This window comes from Narcine bancroftii, chromosome 1 (assembly GCF_036971445.1).
Source record: "Narcine bancroftii isolate sNarBan1 chromosome 1, sNarBan1.hap1, whole genome shotgun sequence".
Taxonomy (NCBI): domain Eukaryota; kingdom Metazoa; phylum Chordata; class Chondrichthyes; order Torpediniformes; family Narcinidae; genus Narcine; species Narcine bancroftii.
In genome coordinates this window covers 97,167,910-97,181,266 of record NC_091469.1, presented here as the reverse complement: position 1 = coordinate 97,181,266, position 13,357 = coordinate 97,167,910, and positions in this window count along the sequence as shown.

Sequence of the window (13,357 nt, the reverse complement as noted above, 5' to 3'; positions counted from 1 at the left end):
GTGGTGCACTGTTAGACAGAATCAGACACACACAAGGTAAAAACTGAACAACAGTTATAGCTCGGAGGATGATTGACAACCGACTGGGTGGTGCTTGATCCATTCAGGCCGACTGATTGGCAGCCGGCCAGGTGTTGTCCTGTCCCCTTACACTTCTGCAGGTACATAGGTTGCCCCTTGCAGTAGGCTGGTGGTGTACCACCACAGACAGTGATTGCTTTAGAACTTGACACTCCGGAAATTGATGTCACTGAAAAGGGTAGAGCTAGATATCCATTTGAGGCACAGAGTTACTCAGATCCAGTGTCCTGCTTGTCTTGCGGAGGCTCGAGGGTAGCTCTATGACCTAAGTATGGCTGTCAGACTGTCACATCAGGCCTCCAGTCATGCAGTCTGATGTGGTGAATGTTGGAAGTTCAGCTGTGATTTCACTTGAGTGGCCATTGAGCACATGCATTGAGCAAGTGCAACAACAACCACTTGCACTCGTGTCATTGGAAATTACAACCCATGTAAACTTACTCCACACACAATCTAAATTTTCCCACCTTACACCCATGCAATCCTGCAACCACGAGGTCTGTGTGCAAGATGGTGGCCACCTGCGCCAGGCAGTGGTCACGAGGGATTGTAGACTGCGGGGAGCAGCGGACCAGTGCAGGGCACCATAAGGGGAGAACACCCTCTGTTGAGAAGAAGAGGAGATGATTCTTTAGGGTGACCACGGCATCAGACCAAGAGTTTCAGCTGCTGAATGACACCGAAGGGAAGGTAACCACAGTAACCGATCAGCAAGGGGCTCAACAGCTGAGGGACTCCCAGAGGCTGCAGACTCCTGGACACTGGCTTATGAGAACTAGGTATCGGAGCTGGGATTTGAGAGGGTGCTGAGGGCAGGAAGGGCTCCCAAAGGGCCTTGGGTGCTCAGGGCTTCCTGGTCATGTCAGAGATTTGGACCTGGAGCTCAAGTTGCTAATGAATCAAACAGGAGTCTGCAACTGCAGAGGCGGTGGGAGCGCAGGAGATGAAGCAATGGACACTCAGTGTCTCTGAGGGGACTCTCTTTTTCTTCATTCTCTCTTGTACTGTAAGGGGTTCCAGGCGATACTAATGGAAACTCTGTCTGCCTTACAGCAGGCAGAAATCAGAGTATATCATGTTTGTTACATTTTAAATGTGAAAATAAAAGGAACCTTGGAACCTTGAACCCATAGGCCTATTGTTCTTACATCCACATGCCCATCTAAAAGTCTTTTGAATATACCAGCTCCTACCCCCAGCCTGGCAATGCCATGAAAAGAATTTGCAACAGGAACTGAACTTGAAAAGTGAAGGCAGTGTTTACAATGAGGATGGCATTTGAATGTTTTTTTACAAGGTTAGATATTAATGACAAACACTTGATTAAATTCTGTGAACACCCAATGTTACAAAAATAGTTTCTTCCCCTCTGCCATCAGATTTCTGAATGGACAATGAACCACAGACTCAACCTCATTTTTTCTCTTCTTCTTTAACTAATTTATTCATTAAAAAATATAATTTATAGTAATATTTGCACCTGTCATGCTGCCATAAAACAACAAATTTCGGAAGGAGACATGTGATGGAGTAGTGGCCGGTAGGAGAATACCAGCCCTCTCCAGAAAAGAAGGAAAAAAGTAAAGAAAAGGCAAAGCCCCAGACACACAAACCACTACAAATAAAAAATAAAGGTGTGGAGGAAATGGCACCAAAGAAAGAAAAGCCAAAAACAACGGGAAGAAAGGAAGAAGGAAAGACGCCGGAAGAGAAAGGTGAAGGCCTTACCTGCACGAAGAAGCAAGGTCCCACCATGGAAAGAGGAGCAGTGGAAACCCCGCAGGGTCATGATCCACTGAACACAGGACTACAAAGATGGCTCACAGAGCCAAACAGAGGTGTGTAACCGCGCATGCGCGGTGCGCATAACAAAGACAACATCGACGGGAGGGGGGACTAGCTGAGAAATACCCAACAGTAGGGCTCCCAGCGGGAAGATACAGAAAATAATGGGAATGGGAGGGAGGAGAATGAAAAAAGGAAATCAGAGACACAGCCCAGAAGAAGAGGACCAACATCAAGACACCATAATAAAAAAAACCCAACAAACTGAGACAAACAACCCAACAAGAAAGTCAGAAGAGACACAGATACAAGGAAGAGAAGAAGAAGACACAAACCCTAGAGCAGACACAGAAGAAGAAGGAGAACATCAAGCTCTGCACAGAGAAATAGATGATAAAGGGAATGGACTGTACATAGATAAAAAATCTTTTCAAGAATATATGGAAGCAGTAAAAGAATGGCAGACACGAGAATTTAATGAAATAAAAAGAAGAATAAAAGGTACAGAAGAAAAAGTGAGTAGATTAGACAGAAATAGAGAAAAGAGTAGACAAGGTGGAAGAACGAGTAACAGACATAGAAATGGAAGTGGACGACTTAAAAAGAAAATTGGAAGAAACTGATTAAAAAGTTAAAGAAACACAGGAGTTGTTAGCTCAGAAGATGGATATAATGGAAAACTATAATAGGAGAAACAATATAAAGATAGTGGGCTGTAAGGAAGATGAAGAAGTTAAAGATATGAAAGAATTTATAAAAGAATGGATCCCCAGGGTCCTAGGAATGCCAGAAATACAGGAAGGAATAGAAATAGAAAGGGCACACAGAACATTAGCCCCAAAACCACAGCCACAACAAAAAAACAAGATCCATTCTAGTAAAATTCCTGAGATATACGACAAGAGAAAATATATTGGAGAAGGCAATGAAAAAAATGAGAGAAGACAAAAAGCCACTGGAATACAAAGGTCAAAAATTTTTTTTCTACCCAGACATAAGTTTTGAGCTCCTGAAGAAGAGGAAGGAGTTTAACACACCAAAATTGATCCTATGGAAGAAAGGCTATAAATTTATGTTAAGATATCCAGCGGTGCTTAAAATAGTTATCCCAGGGCAGGAAAGCAGACTGTTCTCGGATCCGGAGAAAGCACAAGAATTTCCAGAATGCCTGCAAAATAGACAGAGACATGAAGAGATGTAACAAGAACAAGAATGACGACAAACTTCATATAAAGAAGAAAAATAATGTATAAGTAAGAACTAAGAAGGGGAAGAAAGGGAACAAAGGAAGTAAAGGGGGAATTAAGAGAGTGAGCTTTTTTATATGTGAAGATAAAAGTATTTTCTAGAGGGGGCTGGGTGGGAGAGAATAACAGTCACTGTGAAATCAGTTGACGCTTGCGAGCAGGTTCGCAATCCAAATGGAGAGGGGAGATGTGGTTGCCCGGCAAGGGACAAGGGGCCACTCATGGGGGGGGGGGACATTTGGGGTTAAGGGAATTTTAGATGTGGGAATAGTGGAAATATTTTATGTTCCATGTTGAACTATATGACAATAAATATTAACGGAATACATAACCAAATCAAAAGGAAGAGGCTGTTAAATTTACTGAAGAAAGAAAAAATTGATATAGCATTCGTGCAGGAAACACATCTAACTGAAGTGGAACACAAGAAATTAAGGAGAGACTGGGTAGGGCACGTAACAGCAGCCTCATATAATTCAAAAGCCAGAGGTGTAGCTATATTAATCAATAGAAATGTACCATTCAAAATAGAGGAGGAAATAATAGATCCAGCAGGGAGGTATGAAATGATAAAGTGTCAGATATATTCTGAAGTTCCAGAATTTGCTCAATGTATATGCACCTAATGAAGAGGATCAAAAATTTATGCAAGATATCTTTTTGAAGAGTGAAGATACGCAGGATTACTGATAGGAGGGGACTTTAACCTTAATTTGGACTCAAAGATGGACAAAACTGGACAAAAGACGAGCAGAAAGAACAAAGTAACCAAATTTATGTTTAAATCGATGCAGGAAATGCAACTTTTGGATATATGGAGGAGACAACACCCAAATGAGAAAGAATACTCATATTATTCGGGAAGACACAAAACATACTCAAGGATAGACCTGTTCCTGTTGTCAGCCCACATCCAAGGGAGAGTTAGAAAAACGGAATATAAAGCTAGATTGTTATCGGATCACTCACCCCTGTTATTAGCAATAGAACTGGAGGACATCCCACCGAGAACGTATAGATGGAGATTAAACTCCATGCTACATAAAAGACAGGATTTTAGAGAATTAATTAGCGCAAATTAAAATGTACTTTGAAATAAATACGGAATCAGTGAAAGATAAATTTATACTATGGGATGCAATGAAAGCGTTCATCAGAGAGCAAGTTATGTAACTAAGATGAAGAAGGACTACAATCGGGAAATAGAACAGCTGGAAAGGGAAATAGCAAGTACAGAAAAAGAATTAGCAACAAGGGAAGATACAACAAAAAGAAGAGAACTGGCAGACAAAAAAATAAAATATGAAACACTACAAACATACAAAGTGGAGAAGAACATAATGAAGACAAAACAGAAGTATTATGAGCTAGGAGAAAAAATGCACAAAATACTAGCTTGGCCATTTAAGACAGAACAAACTAAAAGAACGGCATTGGCATCAAGGAAAAAGGACAAACAAATTACATATAACTCAATGGAGATCAATGAAAACTTCAAGGAATTCTACAAGCAATTATATCGAACTGAGAACGAAGGGAAAGAAGACAAAATAGATGAGTTTCTAGCTAAAATTGAACTACAGAAATTGCAAGAAGAGGAGCAAAATTAATTAATAAAATCATTTGAAATAGAGGAAATACAGGATATATTAAAAAAACTACCGAACAATAAAACGCCGGGAGAGGACAGACTCCCAATAGAATTCTACAAAACATTTAAAGACTAATTAATTCCTCCTCTCCTGGAAGTAATGAACCAGATTGAAGAAACACAAAACATGCCAGATTCATGCAAAACAGCAATAATTACAGTAATACCAAAGATGGGGAAAGATCCACTAACACCAGCATTATATAGACCAATGTGTCTACTTAACACAGATTATAAGATAATAGCTAAACTATTAGCAAACAGATTGGCCGACTGTGTACCAAAAATAGTATAACTAGATCAAACTGGATTTATTAAGAAAAGAAGAACAACGGACAATATCTGTAAGTTCATTAACTTAATCCATGCAGTACAAGGAAACAAGATGCCAACAGTGGCGGTTGCTTTAGATGTAGAGAAGGCCTTTGACAGAGTAGAATGGAATTATTTATTCAAAGTACTACAGAAGTTCAACCTACCAGAGAAATATATTAATTGGATTAAAGCATTATGTAAGGGACGATTGGCGAAGGTGACAGTAAATGGATATATATCAAACCAATTTAAATTAAGCAGGTCAACTAGGCAGGGATGTCCACTATCTCCCTCACTGTTCGTGTTAGCCTTAGAACCACTGGCAGAACTGATAAGAACAGAAAATAAAATAAGAGGGATAAAAATGAAAGAGAAGGAATATAAAATCAGTCTATTTGCAGATGATGTCATAGTATACTTAACAGAACCAGAAATATCAATAAAAGAATTACATAAGATAAGAAATTGAAGGAATATGGAGAAGTATCGGGGTATAAGATCAACGCAAATAAAAGTGAAGCAATGCCAATGAATAATGTTGATTTCACAAAGTTTAAGAAAGAATCACCATTTAGATGGCAAACACAAGCAATTCGATACCTAGGTATACAACTAGATAATAATCTAGGGCATTTATACAAACTAAATTATCAGCCATTAATGAAGAAATTACAAGATGACTTAGAACATTGGAAAGATTTACCACTACACTGATAGGAAGGGTAAAGTGCATTAAAATGAATATCTTCCCAAGGATACAATACCTATTCCAATTGTTACCAATTCACCTAACAGAGAAATTCTTCAAGGAGCTAAAGAAAATAAGGAAATTCTTATGGAAAGGGGGGAAACTGAGGATAGTGCTAGATAAATTAACAGAATGGTACAAACAAGGAGGCTTACAGCTACCAAACTTTAAGAATTATTATAGAGCAGCACAATTAAGATACCTATCAGATTTTTATCAAACAAGAGAAAAACCAGATTGGATCAGATTAGAGCTAGATAAAATAGGGGAGAAGATACCTGAACATATACTATATAAGTGGGATAAAAAGCTGGTGCAACATAGGAATTCACCAGTACTGCACCATCTGCTCAACATTTGGAAGAAGATTCACATAGAAAGGAATAAAACAAATTATCAACTACCAAAATTAATATTGACACAAAATCAACTAATCTCTTTCACAATAGATAACCCTTCCTTTAGAGAATGGGAGAGAAAAGGGATCAAAAGAATAGAAAATTGTTTTTTGGGAAATAAATTATTATTTTTTGAACAAATGAAGTACAATATGGTATAACTCATGCTACAATGTTTGCATACCACCAACTGAAAACCTACTTGAAGGACAAATTGGGAAGCAGGCTGAGGTTACCAGAAGGAAGCAATTTTGAATATATGATTACAGACACAATGATAATTAAAAGATTTATAACAAACATGTACATCAAATTGCAAGAGAAAGAGAATGAGGAAATAAGCTGTAAACCCAAACAAAAATGGGAACAAGATCTAAACATAAAGATAAAGAATGAAACATGGGAAAAGCTATGCTCCGGAACTATGAGAAATACAATAAACACGAGGTTACGCATGATACAATATAATTGGTTACACAGGCTATACACCACGCCTCAAAAGTTAAATAAATGGGTCCCAACAGTATCAGACAGATGTTTTCGCTGTAAGAAGGAAACAGGAACAACGGTACATGCAATTTGGGCATGTGAGAAAGTGGAAAAGTTTTGGGAAGATCTAAATCAGGTATTAAATAAAATCACAAAAAGCAACATACCAAAAAGTCCAGAGATCTTTCTTCTAAGTAATATAAGAAGTAAAGAACTTGGACTCGATTTGGATGGAGCACAAAATAGATTTATTATGATAGCATTAGCTGTAGCAAAAAAATGTATTATGTCAACCTGGAAATTAGAAGATAGCCTGAGAATACATCAATGGTTCATAGAAATGAATAAATGTATTCCATTGGAAAAAATAACATATAATTTAAGAAATAACATCACAGTATTTGAACACAACAGAGAAGTGCTACCGCGGACCTCCACCACCTAAAATGACAGAAGAAGAAGATGAAATGAACTGACCCAGTATGTAAAAGTAGATGACACAAATTTCTTGTTTATTTTCATTGTGTGATGACGTTGTTTAATGGGTTTAATGTATCATACATGTTGAATGTTGAGTGGGTGGAGAGGGGGGATGAAGGAGGGAGGGAAGGGAGGGGTGAAAAGGGGAGAAAATAACACTGTGTATATTCAAGAGGGAAATGTTTGTGTGTATTTTGGTCAGTATGGTTCATAGTGTGAAAAATAAAAAAAATTTAAAAAAACAACAAATTTCGTGACACATATTCATGGAAATAAATTCTGATTCTGATTCTAGATGTTTCAATTCCTGGCTAAAAATGGGAACTAAAGGGAGAGTTACTGGTGACCACAGGAATGACAATTTTAAGATCAATTCTGAGAGTCATTTATGCTTGCTGAGTGGTTTCAGTAGGAGGTGGTCAGGATTGTACCACATTGATCAAAAATTATTAATTGGATTCTGGAATGGCTTGCTTGTCACTGCAATGAAAGAATGTACATGTAGGGTCTATCCAGGGTCGAACACTGCCTCGCTGTGCATCCTGATTAGTGTTCTCTTCAGCAATGCCTGTCGTGGCATGCTCATTGTTTGTGTAGATCAAACAGCTTCTCATCTTTTTCTCCATCTTTTCCTGGTGTTGTTATGGTAATGACGATGGACTGGGGGGGGGGGGGTGACATGAAGCAAGAAGAGCTTGCCAAGTTCATATGAAGTAGAGCAGAGGGGTGTAAACTGTACACCAATGGTGTGTCTTGAGCTCAAGCATCAAGGGGGATAGCATAGAACATAGTTCGTGTCCACTTCCTTTCCTTCATATCACCTTTCCTTGTCCCTCCCAATCATTTGTGCTGCTGCCCAAGGTAGGATAACAGATAGGAACTCTCCTGGATGGACATTCGTATAAGAAAAATGGACCAGTAGACAATTTGATCTATTGAGTATATTCTGCTGTTCAGCAAAATAATGTTTGATCTCCTGCCTCAGTGCCATTTTACATATGGTCCCATTAATGCACTATCTAATTGTATGCTCTGAGATCTGGCTCACTGGATGATGATTTTAGACATACTGTAAATATAGGGTAGGATCAGGCCCTTCTGGCTCATGAGCCCATTCCACCCAATTACACCCTATTAACCTACAACCCCTGTACGTTTTGAAGAGTGGGAGGAAACTGGACACCCAGAGGAAACCCATGCAGACATGGGGACAATGTACAAATTCCTTACAGACAGTGGCAGATTCAAACCCAGGATGCTGTGGCTGTACACCGTGGGTTCCCAGTTCACTTAAAACCACAGGGCCCTGATTCTCAGATTCCCTTTATCAGTCAGAGCCTAATTCCCATGAACATACTGAGAACCCAGTTTCCTTTAACACATTGAGAGTGGTTCCTGCTCTCCCTCAAACTCCCTGTGGCACCAGTTTGCCAGCTCTCTCAAACACACTGCAGCCCCAGTTCTGATTTGTTTTAATTCAGCGAAGCCCTGATTCACATGTTCCTGTTTAATACACAAGAGAATCTGGTTCCATGCTTCATTTAACACACCAGGGCTCCAGTTCCCAAACTCCTTTCAAACTTGCAGGACCATTGTCTCTTATGATCGCTTGAAGTTCATTTGGTTCTGATTCTCACATTCTCGTGTAACTATCTGGGGTCTCATTTCTACCCTTCCTTGATATTCTCTGGGTTCTTTTTCCCATGCTTTCTTGGACTTGCCAGGTTCCATACAACTCCTGAAGATCTGAAGAATTGTGGATGAATTGGAATGACATACAATGGTTGAAAAATGGACAAGTTCATCATACCAAAATTCCAAGCATGCCAAATTACAGTTTTACTGTTACACTTATTTCCTTCAGAATCTAGAAGCCTATATATTTTGTTTCGAATGAAGTCAGTGACCATAAATGGAATTAGGTTGCAGTTCTCAGCAAAAGGTCCATGTGGTTTACAGTAGTTTTTTCTGTTTTACCAAGGCCAATGGCTTGGTGCCAGCATGGACTGATCAATTACAACAGCCAAGTATAGGAGGGCAAGAGGTCCCAGTCCAGGTAATTTACAGAGGTCCAATTTCGGTGCCAGCAAGGTTAAGTCGAAAAGGATATTGAATTGGTGCAAGATTGTTATGAAGCAGGATATTTTATTTCTTTTCAAAGAATTAAGGAGAAATATGATATATCTTCGAATACTCTTTTTACTTATTATCTAGTCAAAGCCTTATTGTTGGATAATTTTGGACGAACTTTACAGTTACCTAGATGATCTAAGTTTGAAATTTTACTTACTGATGGTGGCAAGAAAGGATTCATATCTGAAATGTATGCTTTATTACAGAATAAAATGCTTAAGCCGAATGTTCATAAATCTAGATTAAAATGGGAAAAAGATTTAGTGATATTTATTTCTCAGAAAGATTGGATGAATTTATCTAAGGATAGTATGACTAAAATTGTAAATGTAAGGTATCGATTGGCTCATTATAATTTTATTCATCAATTATATTTAACTCTGGAGAAATTAAGGAAATATAACTTTATTTCTTCAGATTTATGTTGTCATAAGGAAGTCAGCTCCTTTTTACATTCTACTTGGTTATGTGAGATGGTGAAACCCTTTTGGAATAGATTGAAGGAACCTTTAGAAGCTATTTTTAAATTGAAGGTTTCACTAGATCCTTTAGTATTTTTGTTGGGTTATATTAAAAGATTGAGTTTAGAGTTCAAATAAAATAAATTTCAAATTGCTTTTTTCAGAATGGCTTTAGCTGTGACTAGAAAATGTTTGGCAATTACTTGAAAAAATTAGACTAATTTGAATATTCAGAGATGGCATTTGGAAATAAAATCTTGTATTCCATTGGAAAAAATAACATAATTTATGCAATAATTATTCCCTTTTTGTTAAAACTTGGAGCCCATCTTTGGATTATATGGGGTTGAATTATTAAATCTCCTTTCCATACATTAGTGGTGTTGTTCCGAACCATGGTAACTAATTGACGAATTTTATGTTATGTGATCTCCTCTTTCTTTCTTTTGGAGGTAGATTAGAGGGGGGTGGGTGGGTTAGGGTGGGGGTGGGGAGTTGTAGGGGTTATTATTTACATAAAAATATCATGTATGTGTTTTGTGTTTTTAAGCTGTATATATTATTAATTTTAATCATGATCAATAAATAAAATTTTGGAAAAAAAAGGCTAATGGCCCAAGGCTAAGTACAAAGGAATTTAAATTAGCTAACAGCAAGGTGTGCACTAATGGGTGTGGAGATCTGTTTGATTTCCTCCTGTTTGTTGACCAAAAGAGTGTAGGTATCTTTTTATTCAACTGACCCTCAAAAAGGGTTCTACTTGCAGAAGAAATCTGCACTTGGATAGTGACCAGAATAAGAGTCACTTGAGTTCAGCTGACCCACAAAAATGGCCATGGAAGCTTTATGAGCATCACTACACCAAAGAAGAGGGGAGGTTTGGTTGGCACTCATCCAAAAAGGACATTTTGTTGGAAGTACCTCAACAAGGGTTCCTTGAGTCATAAACTGCCTCGGTTTCTTCCACCCACTTCAGGAATTGCTAATTTCGTTTAAAGCCTAGGTGTTTCATCCACCTAAGCCCTGCATGAATCATCCACCTAAAGCCTGCGTGTTGCATGAATTTCAAGCCTACATGTCAACATTGGGATTTTCTGAAACTGAACTTGGAACTGTCCTTTGAGAATTGAGCCTTTAGCTGTAGTGGCTTAGGGTATTCCACACACGCACACCAGTATATTCACACATAGTTGGGTGTTAAGTTAGATAAGTGTAGATAAATTTAGTCATTTTTAGATAAGTGTAAATAAATGAGATTAGGTACGTAACAGGGGGCCAATGGCTCATTGCATAATGACCAGATACAGGAGGGCTGGAGGGTCCAGCCCAGGTCATTTGCGGGGTAAAATGGTTCAGTGCCAGCAAAGTCAAGTTGATTACAAAGGCTAATTGCCCAAGACCAAGTACAAAGGAATTTAAATCAGCCAACGGCAAGGTGTACACTAATAGATGCGGAGGAGCAGAGAGATTTGGGAATACAAATACATTATTACCTGAAGGTGGCGTCAAAAGTGGACAGGGTTGTAAAGAAAGCTTTTGGTCCATTAGCCTTTATAAATCAATTAATTGAATATAGGAGATGGGATGTTATGTTGAAGTTGTTTAAGACATTGGTGAGGCCAAATTTGGAATATTATGTGCAGTTTTGGGTGCTTAACTACAGGAAGCATATCAATAAGATTGAAAGAGTGCAGAGATTTACTAGGATGTTGCTGGGTCTTCAGGAGTTGAGTTACAGGGAAAGTTTAAACAGGTTAGGACTTTATACCTTGGAGCGAAGAAGAAGAGGGGAGATATGATAGAGGTTTACAGATTTTGAGAGGTATAGACAAAGTGGACGTGAGTAGGCTTTTTCCACTTAGATTGGGGGAGATAAATACGAGAGGTCATAGTTTTAAACTGAAGGCAGAGATTTGGAGGAGCTTCGAGGGCGACCCATTTTTTTCACCCAGTGAGTGTGGAGTACCTGGTGACAGTGCCTAGGATGCCATTTAAAATATGCTCTTGAAGCACCTGTGCAGAGAAAGCCCTGGTGTACAATGAGAAGCTAGAGGGACTCGGTGGGTCAGGCAGGGTCCAAGGAGAGAAAAGTCTCAGGTTGGGACCCTCAAAAACATCCTGGCCAATAGATTGTTGGACCATCTCTCTCCGTAGATGCTGCCTGACCCACTGAGTCTCTCCAGGCCTTCTTTGTTCACTCAAGCTCTAGCACCTGTAGTTCTTGTGTCGATCGAAGGCCATGGGCGAAGTGCTGCAATGCCTGCCTCCCCCTTGACCAAGATGTCAGATTGAACACCTTGCATACAATGTACTGATTCCCATTGTGTTCTCTACAGTTGAAAACCTTGAATCACGAGTGAAATAGTCAACCAAATCTACTCTTCTTTGTATCTTTCACTCTGGATGAGGCCATGATACCGTCTTTTGTTTTCTTTTCTCTGAGGCAAGTGCCTAACAACCTGTATGTTTACAGAAGAAAATTAATTTTTCATTAATTTTAATGATGCAGCAGAAAAACAGGCTCTTCTGGCCCATTCTGCCCAAATACACCCATATGACCAATTAACCTACAAACCCTGTACATCTCCGGAACGTGGGAGGAAACCAGAGCACCCAGAAGAAATCCATGCAGTCACAGAGAGAACGTACAAACTCCTTACAGAGCGTGCTGAATTTGAACCAGGGTTATTGGCACACTGTAATAGCTTGGTGGTAACCGCTATGCTAACTATACTGTGACTTGTTTAGCAGATTGAAAACATCCAAAATCACGTTGCTGAATTCCTCCGCTAAAGTTAGATATTAATGGTGCCATTTTGAATATATCCTCATTAAGTCCTCAACATATTAATATTATATCCTGTGATTTTATTTGTGAGGAGTAAGAAAGATTTTTCGAGGCGAGCTACCCATGCAGAATGTGGGCTGCTGGTGACTGCGGTCAAAGGACTAGCACCAGACTGGCTAAAAAATGGCTGAAGGGGGTATCAGGTGTCGAAAGTGGGATGTGGGAGGGTGCTGGAGGCTTCCTGATCATGTCAGAGGTGTGCATCTGGAGCTCGGGTTGCCAATGACATGGATTGAAAGTTGTGTGGCTGTGGAGGCAGCGGAGTGCTCGAGGTAAAGCCTTTGGCATTCAGAGTCCCTGGGGAGACTCTCTTACTCTGGCTGTAAGGCGCGCTGGGCAATTTTTGCTGTTAATGAATCTGGTTATATTACATTTTATGGTTTACTACATGACAATAAAATAATCTTGAATCTTGAATTTTTATGACAGGTTTCTTTTACTCGCTTGGCCCCTCAACTATTCCACCAAACAGAATCGTTCACTTTCAGTTGTGGCCTCTTTCCTTGTCTATTCCTCCTACATATGCTAATTCTTTTGGGGGGGGGGGTGGTCTGGTTTTATCCCCAAACTCTCATGAGTGAGGTTTTTCATGAGTGCTAGCTGTGGAGTTGCTCTCCTGTGGCTATTGGGGGACTGGCATGATGAGAATTGTCCTTACCTTCATCCCACTCGCGTTCAGAGCCCATATGCACTTTAGCATAAAGGTATCTGCATATTGTTC